Here is a 14159-nt window from a genome sequence, read left to right as displayed (position 1 = left end):
ATGGGGATGTTATTGTATTTTAGGGGATGTTTTATTGAGTCCAATTCTTTATATACCCCTGCATAATGAGAATCTAACTTACTAAAACTCTTAGAGATTAGGGGTGCTCTGATCATGATCGGCCAATCGTTAATGCGCATCTCTTCAAAGCCGGTTCTATAATCAGCTGTAAATTCCATCAGGTGCGTGATTTCACATAGAGCAGCTGTTACTACACAGAGCCGTTGTTAACTGAGAAGATGCGCAAATAAACGCTGAAAATGAACGTGGATTTGCGCAGCTTCTCAGTTAATAATGGCTCTGTGTAGAAACAGCTGTTCTATGTGAAATCACGCACCTGATGGAATTTACCGCTGATTAGAGAACCGGCTTTACTGATGAGATGAGCATATCTATCGGCCGATCGTGATCGGAGCACCCCTATTTGAGATCATTGGAACACAATTAGGTTGTAAAAGTGGACTATGAGTAGATAAGGGTTGTGATGATGTTTTTTGACTTCAACCTCCTCTGTAGTCCCATTTAGGCACATGTTTGCAACAACATTTTCAAGACAAGTAAACGCTTTTTAAAACTTATTAATGATTTATTTCATGTCGTAAGCAGCTTGTGTTAACCATAGATCTTATTTCAGGCATTTAACCAAAAACCCATAAAAAAAAAAAAAAAAAAACATTGCGTTCAGAATGATGGAACTGAAGTGTTAAAATGCTAACTAGTTTCTGGGTTATGGTCTACGAACATATATCATCCCTGCAGCACTTTATGTAGATAAAATTGAAAAAGCCATGCGTGAACATGGCACCATTCACTTTTAGGCACAAAATGGAACCGTACTTGAATACAAACACTATGCATTACAGTTTCCTCTTTCAATTCAGATACTATCAAGTTTATAGCTGATTAATAACACATTGATTAAATGGCACAGACATTTGAAAGTGAAAGTGATGTGACATACAGCGACGTGATGTGACATACATATGGTGACCCATACACAGAATTTGTGCTCTGCATTTAACCCATCAGGGGATCAGTTGGGGGTACGGTGCCTTGCTCAAGGGCACCTCAGTCGTGGTATTGAGGGTCGAGAGAGCACTGTACATTCACTCACTCCACCTACTGGAACTCACAATCTGTGGATTACAAATCCGACTCTCTAACCATTAGGCCACAACTTCTCTCAAAAAACTCAGTTGGCCCCTTGAGTGTTTAGAGTAACCACATGTTATATGTTCAGTAATAATGTTCTGACCCTTTGTGAAAAAGAAGGCACTCTAAAATTCAGGGTCGCCGTGATTTTGCCAAGCAAGACATGTTCCTGGATCAACATAACTGTCCAAAAATATAGAATTAACCCAATCCCTACCCCTAAACCTAAACCAACCCATAATTCATTTCTAAAATCAGTGTGAAATAATAGCTGATTAACAAGGGTCTAGAAGAACCTGAACCTGATCATAAGCCTAAAACGAAAACATTAATCATAAAGAGTAGGGTGTAACCCGGGTGTCCTGGCCACATTCCCTCCACTGGCCCTTGTCAGTTGTCACCTTTAGCTAGTGTGTGGTGATCGCACTGGCGCTGTTGTACTATGGCTGCCGTCGCATCAGCAAGTGGATGCTGCACACTGGTGGTGGTTGAGGAGAGACCTCCCACATGATTGTAAAGCACTTTGGGTGTATATCAATACACAATACAGCGCTATATAAATGCATAATTAATTAATATATCTTTAAAAGCAAACTAAATGTAAAGTATTATTTACGTAATAAGTACTCTTTTTAAAATATGGACTTTACAAGGCAACTCAAGGGCTTTTCACTGTCAAAATAGTTAACACTGGGCCATTCTAAACTTATCCTGAGTTATCTTTGATTAGCATTTTACATTGCTCATAATTTACCCACAATCACAAGCTGACATTTTACACACAATGTTTATAAATCCTAGGTTAATGTTCCTTTTGGCATATCTGCAGTGTCAACAACCATGATTGAATAAATATAAAGTGCACAATAAGTATAAATAACAGCTTGTTGCGCACTTTTGTATCAATGAGAAAAAAAAATACTATTATTTCTCAATGTTTGTCCTGAATGTACTTTTTGGACCATAACAGTAAACATAAAGTATCCCATATTCATTTGAGTATAATTGCCACAATATTTATTTTAGAACATATATTTGAACTTAATAATTAAGAATATTTTGTTATTAATTAAATAATCTTTTTAGTTAAAAATAAATAACTAAAAAAGTGGAGGAACAGCGGGGTCTTAATCCAGTTTCTGCTCCTCATTATTCTTAGTGCTAATACCCACTTAATCCAGAGCTAATTGTGATTGTAAGGCCTCGAAGCATGAAGGACCTTGAGTGAAAACTGTTTATTTCACAACATAAGTTCATGTGCTCATTCACAAGCATAATATTAGTTTAATCTGAGTTGGAACCTATTGATATGCTTTAAGATGCAGACTGTATATTTTCATTTTCTACAGTATTTCAGGAACAGATATAATTCAAACATTGTTTGTGTTTGTGAAAGACAGTGCATCAAGTGTATATTATTAACTGTAATACAACAAACTGACATAAACACATACCATGTATGTAATGCAACCTCCTGAGAATAATGTACATCAGTGCCATGTGTGAATAAGATTCACCCACTTATTGAATAGTGCTTAAACTTAAAGTTCCTAGACCTGGCACACTACATGTCCCATCTAAATCTGCATAATTTGTTCTAAAGGATTGGACTTTATGTAACCCAAAACATCAACCCCTCTCCTTGGGATGTCTGGAGTGTAAATATTTAGATTTGGAGCAAGAAGTTGTGAGGCCATTGTGACAGCCATCCTCTTGTGGCAGTACTGAGAGTGCATATGGTTCCAATATGAAAACACTCTTATCAAAGCTTTCAAACAGACAGCCTGTGATCGCTGCATCTTGATCCATATTGAGAGACATAAGTGCATTAGTTTAAAGGCTCTCTAATTGTTTAAGAATTCTCTAATTGTTTATGAATTGATTTTTTTAACATGTGTCCATTTTAGAGTCAAGATAAATGTGAATAAAAAATAATATTTAATGTTAGATTGTTTAATATTGAATCATGAATTATTTATTGTTTAAAAACATTAGTTTGCATTTAAAAAATGTAATGACAATTTATGACAACTATAATTATATGATAACAATTGTTATATTTAGAATGTAATAGCTATTACATAAAATATATTATTATCACATATTTGTGAAAAAAAAGTTAATCCAGAGTGTGTTGTGCATTGATGAAGTCATGTGATTATGTAATAACTGTAACAGCCCTGTTTACTTTGCAGCTGAAACATTCCTGAATGTTCCTGTCAGTTGGAAGCTGAGCAGAATTTATTTTGTTGAGAGATATAAAGCTGGAAAAAAATACTTACAAATATTAGATGGGAAACTTAAGCTGAATTAAATAATTAAATAAAATGTAACTATAACTGAAAAAAATTTTTTTTAATTAAAGCTACGAATTTTTGTGACAAAAGTAGATGACAAAATTACTAAAACAAAAACTGAAATGAAAAATAAAAGCAAATTCAAAATCTTAATAAAGTCTATAATAAAAACATACCCTTATCTATAGTCTTATCAAGTATGTTGTGTGTCCAGGCATTTAAGGTTCTTAATTTGTTTCTTTTCTTTCTTTTGAATCTGGGATGAAATATGACCCTGTCATGTTCTTGAAACGTTTGGGGAGATTCACCCTTTGAAAAATTATTTTCTTCTCTATGAGCTTCCAATTCAGGCAAAGCACATTAGGTGTGATTAGAAGTTTGACACTGTTTCTTAAGCTTTGGCGATCTGTGAAAACAACACATTAAGCATTAATACTCAGCTAGAGATTGGGGGAACTCAACGGCCTTTGGCCTGAGGAAAGTTAACAAGCGTCTAGCTCAGCTCAGTATGTGCCGCCCCAATGAAAGACCTGTAATTACCTTCGAGCTGTTATTAGGTGTTGGGCTAAACTGCCTGATCATGTTAACAGTATCACTTAAAGAATTATAATAACACAGCACTGTCCAGCTGCAGTTTTTCATCTTCCGCTCTGTCAACCCTCCTTTTGTTTACCATTGGTGTAATTAGACATCGGCAAGCCTTGAGGATGGAGGTTTAATAACCGCAGTAATGAAAGACAGGAAGAGAGATAAACTTCACATGGACGCAGACAGCACTCGCATTCTCTTTCAAGTTATCATGGGAGTGGTGAGACAGCTTCCCAGCTCTTTCCAGGATGGATGTCATTCCTTTCGGAACACTGTGTCCATTACTCCAGCATGCCGTCACCACCAGGAATGTAATTGTGTAATTGCTCCAAGGAGAAGCTTTATGTGAGAGAGGGTCTGTGAGATCTCTTTGCAGTTACCATGTTTTTGTCTTTTGGTTAAGAAATCACGTGTATCTGGGATATGATTTTTGGCAGTTCCCTTTCAGTCGGTCACATTCGACGTTACGAATGGGATCTCGCCCGAGAACCCAATCACTTTCGAGTGGTACAAAACGAGCCAATGGTACACAAAGTACCTTGGTCTGGGGGAGCAACACGAGCAACACACATTCATGCTTTCGCTTCAGAGCCGAGCACATCGTGTGCTGCTTTCACCAGAGTGCTAGAAGCAAGACTCACTGGTGTTAGTGTGACGGCGCGATTCAGCGTTTCATCTGGGTTTCCTGCAACAGCTCCTGCGTCTCCCTGAGAGCTTCAACACCTCTGAAAGAGCAAATTTCTTTCACAAAAGAGATACGGGCCAATTTGCGTCTTTTTAAAGATGTCATTTCGCCCGTGTGTTTCTGGGTGCGGTCGATACATAGCTTCTCGTAAGACTGCGTTCGTGGATGGCTCATGTTCTCATTGAGGGGACATGACCATCTGGGCATTGAGATCGAGACTCGATTACCTTAAAAGGTATAGAGTCCCCTCTTCCACACCCCATTCTAGCTCTTCTTCTCGTAAGAGGGCTACTTCGGCTGGTGGCCAGGGTGATCTGAGGGTTACTGTGTGGGCTTGCCCAACGAGCCAACCTCCTCAGGCCACACCCCCCTCACATACGTCGCAGCCGGTCGAGTTTCCGGATAAGTTTGCTGGACCCTCTCAGGCTCTTAACATCACATTTGGGGCTCACGAAGAGGACCGTATGTCGATCGCCGTATCATAAGGCGGGCTTGAGTCCTCGGGAGATGGGGATTCGGCTGCGTTGCCACCCTCGGGAGTGCCAGCATTGTCCGAATCCGATCCCGAGCTGACAGCCGTGCTTTCCCGGGCAGCAAAGAGAATCGGCTTGAGTGGAATCCTCCGCCCTGCCCCGAGCGCTCGAGGCTGGATGATTGGTTCCTGGGGACTGCTCATGCGGATCGCCAGCACCCTCCTCTGGTTCCTTTCTTCCTGGAAGTGCACCAGGAAGTAACCAGTTAATGGAAGGAACCTTTAACTGCCCAAAACCGTTCTGGTACTTCCTCTGCCTTCACTGCCCTCGATGGTGGGGCGGCCAAGGGGTATGCTGGGATTCCTCTGGTGGAGCGTTCTGTTGCTATGCAACTGTGTCCACAGAGTGCCTCCGCTTGGCATGGCGGTCCCAAGCTGCCCTCCAAGGCCTGTAAGTTCTCATCCACGCTTGTGGCCAAGGCTTACAGAGCTGCGGGCCAGGCCACTTCTGCACTGCATGCCATGGCCTCACTTCAGGTCTATCAGGCCAAGCTGCTCCAGCAGCTGCACAAGGGCAGTGCTGACCCAGGGGCATATTAGTACAAGGTTCTCCAATTTGGGTTGGCCCTGTCTCCCCGCGTCTTTACGAAGGTCGCAGAGGGAGCCCTGGCTCCTCTCAGGGAACAAGGTGTCCGTATCCTCAACTACCTCGATGACTAGCTGATCTTAGCTCACTCTCGAGAGTGGTTGTGTGAGCATAGGGATCTGGTGCTCAGACACCTCGCCCGACTGGGTCTTCAGGTCAACTGGGAATAGAGCAAGCTCTCCCCTGTACAGAGGATCTCTTCTCTCGGTATGGAAATAGACTCAGTCGCCATGTTCGCGCGGTTTACGAACGAGCTTGCACAGTCACTGCTGAATTGCCTGAGACTTTTCGAGGGCAAGAGAGCAGTTCCACTGGAACTGTTTCAGAGGCTCCTGGGCATATGGCGTCTGCGGCGCCGGTCATACAGCTCGGGCTACTCCATATAAGACCGCTTCAGCACTGGCTTCACGACCGAGTCCCGAGATGGGCATGGCAACAGGGCACGCTCCGAGTGACCATCACTCCGGCCTGCCGCTGATACTTCACCCCGTGCAGCTGATGAGCTCTCACGGCAGCAGTTTCGCCCCAGGGAATGGAGACTCCACCCCCAGTCGGTTCAGCTGATTTGGGAACAATTTTGAGATGCTCAGGTAGACCTGTTTGCCTCTCCAGAAAATTCCCACTGCCAGTTGTTTTACTCCCTGACCGAGGGCACTCTCGGCACGGACGCCCTGACACACAGCTTGCCGCTGGGCCTGCACAAGTATGCATTTACCCCAGTGAGCCTTCTTGCTCAGACATTGTGCAAAATCAGGGAGGACAAGGAGCAGGTCCTCATGGTTGCACCTTTTTGGCCCGGCCGGACCTGGTTCCCCGAACTTGTACTCCTCGTGACAGCCCCTCCCTGGCCAATTCCTCTGAGGAAGGACCTTTTTTCTCAGAGACTGGGCACCCTCTGGCACCCACGTCCCGATCTGTGGAACCTGCATGTGTGGGTCCTGGATGGGTCACGGAAGGTTTAGGTACCTTGCCACCACAGGTGGTAGCTACCATCACTTCAGCTAGAGCCGTGTCCACCAGACACACCTATCCTTTGAAGTGGAACCTTTGTCACTTGGTGTTCTTCATGGTGTGGGGAACCCTGGAAATGTCCGATTGGGTCAGTGCTGTTCTTTCTTCAGGAGGGGTTGGAACGAAGGCTGTCTCCTTTCACCCTCAAGGTCTATGTGGCCGCCATTTCGGCTCACCATGACCCTGTTGAAGGTAAGTCACTGGGGAGGCACGATCAGATCATCAGGTTCCTGAGAGGAGCAAGGAGGCTCAATCCGCCTTGCCCTCAGCAAGTCCCCTCTTGGGACCTTACAGTGGTTCTATCAGCACTGCAGAGGGCTCCCTTTGAACCCTTGCTCTCAGTTGAGCTAAAGTTTTTATCTTTGAAAACTGCACTCCTGACGGCTTTGGCTTCAGTGAAGAGGGTTGGGGACCTGCAGGCATTTTCAGTTGACGAAGCGTGCCTGGAACTCGGGCCGGCTAACTCTCACATTATCTTGAGACCCCGGCCTGGGTACGTGCCCAAAGTTCCCACCACTACTTTTAGGGGTCAGGTGCTGAACTTGCAAGCGCTGTAAGGGACCCCATTCGTAACGTCGAACGTGACCGACTGAAAGGGAATGCCTTGGTTCCCTGAAGGAGGGAACGGAGACGTTACGTCCCCTTGCCACATTGCTGTTCCGCTGAATGGCCCATGGAGGAGGCAGACCCAGCCCTGGCGCTGCTCTGTCCAGTACGTGCGCGCCGCACCTACGTGGACAGAACTCAGTACCTTAGGACCTCAGACCAGCTCTTTGTCTGTTACGGAGGCCAGCATAAGGGAAAGGCTGTCTCCAAGCAGAGGTTATCCCACTGGATAGTGGATGCTATTGTCCTGGCTTATCAGGCTCAAGACCTCCCATGCCCCCCAGGGGTGAGAGCTCACTCAACTAGGAGTGTAGCTTCCTCCTGGGTGCTGGCGCATGGCGCCTCGCTAACAGACATCTGTAGAGCTGCGGGCTGGGCGACACCTAACACATTCGTGAGATTTTATAATCTCCATGTAGAACCCGTGTCCTCCCGGGTATTTGCCCCTTCGGGCCAGTAAGGACCTGCTTGGTGTCAATCCGCTTGCTGCGCCATTCCACTCCGCGGACTGGATGCATGCGCTATTCCCCTCAGGTGAGTTCCTCAGTCAGAACCCTGGGTTCCTCCAGCACTGTTAATGTCCAACACTTGTGTACGTGCCCTGTGTGGGACTAGGTGCCTCCATGTGTTGTGATTCCCCTTTCTGGGCAATCCCACGTGTGTATGTGCAGAGTAAGTCTCTCCGCAGCATGTGTCTTTCCCTTGGCAAGCCCCTTGCCAGCTCTGTTGTTGAAACTTCCACCCTGTGGGATGGGTACCATAGAGTTCTTATGTATCACCACCTTGGTGGATACCTGCCTTTTGTAAGTCCTCCCACGGGCAGGCAGCCTGCTAGCATATGTCCAGCTGGAATATGCTACCCAGTGTATTCTGTATAAATTATGGGCCCTCACTCATGTTGGCCTCACGACAGGGTGCTATCACTCATACGGGTCAATGGAAGACAGCCATGTGGCATTTTGTAAGGGACCCCATTCGTAACATCGAACGTGACCAACTGAAAGGGAATGCCTTGGTTACGTGTGTAACCCTCGTTCCCTGAAGGAGGGAACGGAGACGTTACGTCCCCTTGCCACATTGCTGTTCCGCTGAGCGGCCGGGTCACTGGCTCGGCTCCTCAGCGAAGACTTGAATGCGAGTTGCTCGCATTGCTCCTTATATACCCACTCTGCGGGGTGGAGCTTGCGATGCAAATCCCGCAGACTAAGGTACTTTGTGTACCATTGGCTCATTTTGTACCCCTCGAAGGTGATAGGGCTCTCGGGCGAGATCCCATTCGTAACATCTCAGTTCCCTGCTTCGGGGAACGAGGGTTACATATGTAACCAAGATGTTTTTGGTTGTAACTGTAATTATTATGAAAATCTGGTCAGTTTTTACCCCCATTATTACACCTCATGTCTCATTACATATTGCCCCAAAAACAAATTAATATGGCGTGTATATATGCATTGTGCATATGTTATGCTACAGTATGTCCTCTGTTGATATAAATTGACATTTGCATTATACATCCAGGGGTTACTTCTGTGTTTGTTTAAAATTCTCAAAATCCTCAGTGATGAATACAGTCCAGACAAAATAGACACTATGATATTCTGATGTTATGTAGTAAGTATTGATCCCAAAAAATGCTTTTTTTATGCAAAATATAATATCTTATTTATGTCTTTACATTTTTGGAAAGAAATATAACCAAGACATGTTCTTGAGGTTCCAAAATATTGACCTGTTTAAGAAGTTGGACAACAAACTATGAAAACCACAATATTCTTGTATGAAATAGCAAAATGCTGTTTAAAATAGATGGAGTATAGCATGTCACACCACAGGATGTCAGCTTCCCATGTGCTTGTGTGTGGAACTAGTGTGTCAAAATCGGCCATTTTTGGGTTGTAGTTTGGCCTCATTCATAGACCTGTGGTTATGTGTAGAATATTCTTGACAATAAATGTTGTAGTTGGGGGTCTGTGACAGGTTCACTGCTTGTGATCAGAGAGGAAGGGGACCCCTGGGGGACCGATTAAAAAGGTCTATCGGGAGAGCTCGGGGGCCACTCCTTCTGACGGATTTATCTCAGTAAATATTTACCCTAGTCCTGTCAGACAGAGTGAGAGAAATACAAAAAGGGGTCTTACTTTAGGTGCTAAAACTATATTCCAAGCTTCAAATCCAGAGCCTAATAATAATAGTTTAAAGGTAAATTATTTGAAATTATTTAATAAATACGGATTATATTTAACTCTTTCTACTAAAATTACTGTAAACTTCAACAATTATTTGTAAAACAGTTCTCACAATTAGTCATAACTTAAGTGACTTTAGTAAACAAAATACACATTAGTAACAGTAGTAAATAATAAAATAAAATAAAATAATAATAATAACAATAATTGTTAATTTATTTACCAGTAGCATCATGAACAAAAACTATGACTGAAAAGGTTTTACATGCAGCTCTCATCTTCCATTGGTTGGATAAACTTTTCTCTCGTTGTGGGTCGAGCATGACATTTTTTTACTGGTTGAATAAAATGACAGCTTTAAGCAATAAGCTTTTGCCAGCCAGTTTCATCAAGAGTGGACTGAACAAACCTTCTCTTAAAGGTAAAAGTGGGAAATACCTTAGCATTGGATGATTGTTGAGTACTTAGAATGACCTCAGGGATTTGCCTACACACTCACAATATGGTTTCAGTTACTGCCTTAATTTCTACTCTACATTGCTCATAGACTATGTTTTAAGGAAAGTTGTTTTTCATGTTTTTCTTCTTTTTTTATTATATAAATACAGGTTTCTTCCATTTTATGAGATTTTGTCTTTTTTGTAAATATGATTGTGAAGTGAACTGTCCTAAACAGTTTTTGAAATTATATTCAAAAACTCACTTATTTCAAAGATAATCAAATCATATTTAAACACAGAAAAAATATGCAATGCAAATGTCAGTTCTAAATATTGAGAACCACTGCTTTAATTAAATTGTTTATTAGCAAGTATTTCTGTATTATCAAGTATCACTTGGCAACACAAACAAAAAAGTCTGTCTGTAAATGTTATCATTCATTTGCATTTTTAGAATGTCTAATTTAATTACAAGCAGATGGGTTTGGTTCTTATTCATTTAGTGTACTTATTTACCAGATCATTTTATTCAATGCAACATATAAGTAAATATATAGTACAGTGACAACAGAGGGATAGTTCTCCTTTGAGGGTTCAATGAGTGTTGTGAGAGTCAGAGAGGCTGTAATTCAAACAATTGTGTATCAAGTGATCATGGAAGTGTTTTATTATGAGGGACTCAGCTGCTTAGGTGGAGCATCTAAGATCATTTCACTAACAAGTGGGTGTGAATGTTCTGGAAAGATGCCCTGTTGTGATGGTACCACTGGTCTGGATCATTTTAATTCATTGTGCTAGCTGGAAGGCTAACAAATAAAGTATTGCAGTCTTGAAATGGCAATAGTTTGAACAAGGAGGAAGTTCTGAAATTGAAAAATGCTAATATGTCTGGCTAGGCAGTCATTGCAATGTAGTGGGTGAAGTTAAGCTCATCATTAAACTCTACAAAGTCCCTGACTGACTTGGATGTTGTTAGTGTTATTCAGCCCAGCTGGACTGTGATGATTTGGGGAATTGTCAGGCTTGCTAAGTTGCATATAATGTGTGATATATATATAATATTGATAAGAAAAGGGGGCCAAGCATTGAGCCCTGAGGAACCCCTGTCATTAGCTAGTATTTTTTAGACACCTCCCTAGAATGATTTCCATTTAATGTCCTACAGTGTGTTTACTACAAATATGATCCCATTGTGCAAACTAAGAGAACACATTGTGTGTGCTGTGTGCTAAAATGAAATAAAGATTAGTCATGTTGGACATCTGCATATTACTAAATGCACAGGGAAAGCATTACAAATTAATCTGAAAGGTGCATGTATTAATTGATTTTCTTAGCTGTATTTTATGACAGTTTTTTTTTTTTTTTTTTTTTTTTTTTTTTGCCTGGTTGAATCATCACATCCTTATATTTTTTCTTACAAGAACGGTAAATCAAATTAACTTACATCATAATGTCATTACAGTAATGGCTTCAGAAGCTTGTTTAAAAATAAAACAAACAGAGTAACAGCAAGTATGCTCTTGTAAATGGTAAAAGTGTGGTGTATATGGGATTGGGAGTACGTTTGATCGAATGCTATAGAGGACCCACTACTTCTGACTTCCCATATTGCATAGCATGTCTTGCCACTGTTTTGGTCACCAAGATCTATGGATGGCCAATGTGCTGCTCATTCGGACAGGATCTCAAAAAAAAACAAAAAAACAACAACAACAACAAAAAAAAAAAAACAGGAAGGGATTACAGCTGGCCTGAGCTGATATAATAGCTTTCTCTCATCTCTCTCACTCCACTGTACTTAGCAAAAAAAAAAAAAGGCCTATGAGAACATCAGTGGAAAGAATGTGTCAGAGTTCAAATTCAGAGCAGGAGACAGTGCCAGAGATGACCTTCCCCTTCAAAAAACTCAAACCTACCTGTAGCTAACAGGACACAGGGTGCACAGAAAATTGAAAAAAAAAAAAAAATACTTTAAATGTTGTTGACAGCTACTTGTATTGGGCATGTGTTGTAAATGGTAAACGGACTGCATTTATACAGTATAGAGCTTTCAACAGACCACATGGCTATCCAAAGCACTTTACAAGTTGCCTCACATTCACCCATTCACACACTCATTCATACACCGACTGCAGTGTCAGCCATTCAAGGCACCAAGCAGCTCGTCAGGAGCAGCTGGGGTGAAGTGGTCTTGCACCTCGACACTTGGTCAGGTGGAGCTGGGGATTGAACCACCAACCTTCCAGTTTGTAGACAACCTACATGAACCACTGAGCCACTGCCGCCCTGGTTGTGATGCAGACAGGATTAGCAGGTTCACTTCAAACTTGCATTACAACAGCTTTATAATTATACAATTTTAAGGCAGCCTACTGATAAATAAAAAAAACAAAAAACAAAAAAAAAAACCCTACAAATACTTTTTAACTGATTGGCAAGAAATGCCTTGAATATTTACACTCATGATCCAAATCTGTCTGTCTTCCTTACATGCAGGAATGGGCACAAATACTGTTCATCAAAAAGTATTTTGTTACAAATTATAACTATTTGCTCATTAAATGTATTTATTAAAAAATACAAAATAGTTGTGCAATAAATGTATTTAATTAAATGACATGTAATTTGTAATTTGAAAACACAAAAATACAAACAATATTTACAAGCAATCATCTGAAGTGCAAGAGACAGTGCCCTTACATTAGTAATACTGGGGTCAGATAGAGATAAAAGAAAAAGAGAAGTGCTTTCCCCTCCTTGAACAATTTATAAACAACATAATTTAACCTTAACACTAGACAATATATCCAATATATTGATCCATATTTCTTCTTTTTTTTATGTTTCACTGGTGGCCATTAATTGAGCTGTGGTCAGCAACTAACTGCTCGTGCTCTTGCACACACTCCATAGTTATGCGAGCAAGTGACAGCCAAAGTGATTCACCAACATCATGTCGACAGATGTGGTTCATTAAAATTACAGTTATGATAGTTTCCCTTGAATTTTCCCAGTGAAACTGCCCTGAACTCTTCACATAAATTTTTTTATACAGACTTTCCTTTTTTAAGTTTTGTTACATGCTGTTAACACATTAGCAAAAAAAAACGATTAATACTTGAAAATTGTTTCATAAAGCCCCTTTAAATATTTAATTTTGTCCATAGAAACAAGTAGCTAACTTTTGCTAGCTAGCTAGCTAACGTCACTTGACGGGAGCACAGCTTTTCCTTCTGTCCTGTAATAACATTCAGTGAGTAATATATCTGATGTGAAGATGAGTATATATTTTAGTACATACTTAGCCAGTTTGCATTGAGCAACAAAACAGCATCTTCTGTTGTTGTTTTCTTTTCTTTCTTTTTTTTTTCCAGTTGGAAGATGATGGAGTAATTAAAGGGATGGTTCACCCAAAATGGAAATTCTGCCATTAATTACTCAACTTTGTCATTTCACACCCGTAAAACCCTCATTATTTTTCCAAACTCAAAAGAAGATATTTTTATATGTAGTCCGAGAGCTTTATGTCCCTCCATATGCTGCAACACAACTTTCACATTCATAGCCCAGAACGGTAGGAAATACATTGTCAAAGTAATCCATGTTACTCCAGTGGTTTAACCTCAATTGTATTAAGGGACACAAGTGCTTTGTTTGCCTAAAAAACATAATTTACAGCTTTATTTATCACATTTTTTATCTGCATTATGCGTTCACAAGAGCATCACAATGCATTTGTGTTTGATACTTGTCAACACAACGCACATGAGTGTTCACTAGAGTACTACAACGGATGTGTTTTTTGTAAATAAAGTGATGATAAAGTTGGATTGCTTGACGTACTTAATGACATGGAGTACTTTTAATGATGCCTTTCCTACTATTCTGGACCTTGAATGTGTAAGCTACATGGCTGACTGTAGAGGGACAGAAAGTATCAAAGCAACAAAAAAATATCTTCATTTATGTTCTGAAGATGAACAAAGGAGTGGAACGGCACGAAGAAATGACAGATTTTTTTTTTTTTGAGTGAACTAACCCTTTAAGACTCCTATGGATCCAACAGGATGTCA

General features: G+C 41.2%; 1 protein-coding gene across 1 annotated transcript in view; it reads left to right on the top strand.

The window, feature by feature from the left end:
* LOC113066122 (bone morphogenetic protein 7-like) overlaps positions 1-14159 on the top strand; it is a 52080-nt gene that overhangs the window by 34641 nt on the left and 3280 nt on the right. The window lies entirely within an intron of this gene.

This window comes from Carassius auratus, chromosome 49 (assembly GCF_003368295.1).
Source record: "Carassius auratus strain Wakin chromosome 49, ASM336829v1, whole genome shotgun sequence".
In the NCBI taxonomy this organism is placed as follows: Eukaryota; Metazoa; Chordata; class Actinopteri; order Cypriniformes; family Cyprinidae; genus Carassius; species Carassius auratus.
The sequence above is the reverse complement of the archived record's forward strand: the minus strand, read 5'-3'. Positions and strand labels throughout refer to the sequence as shown.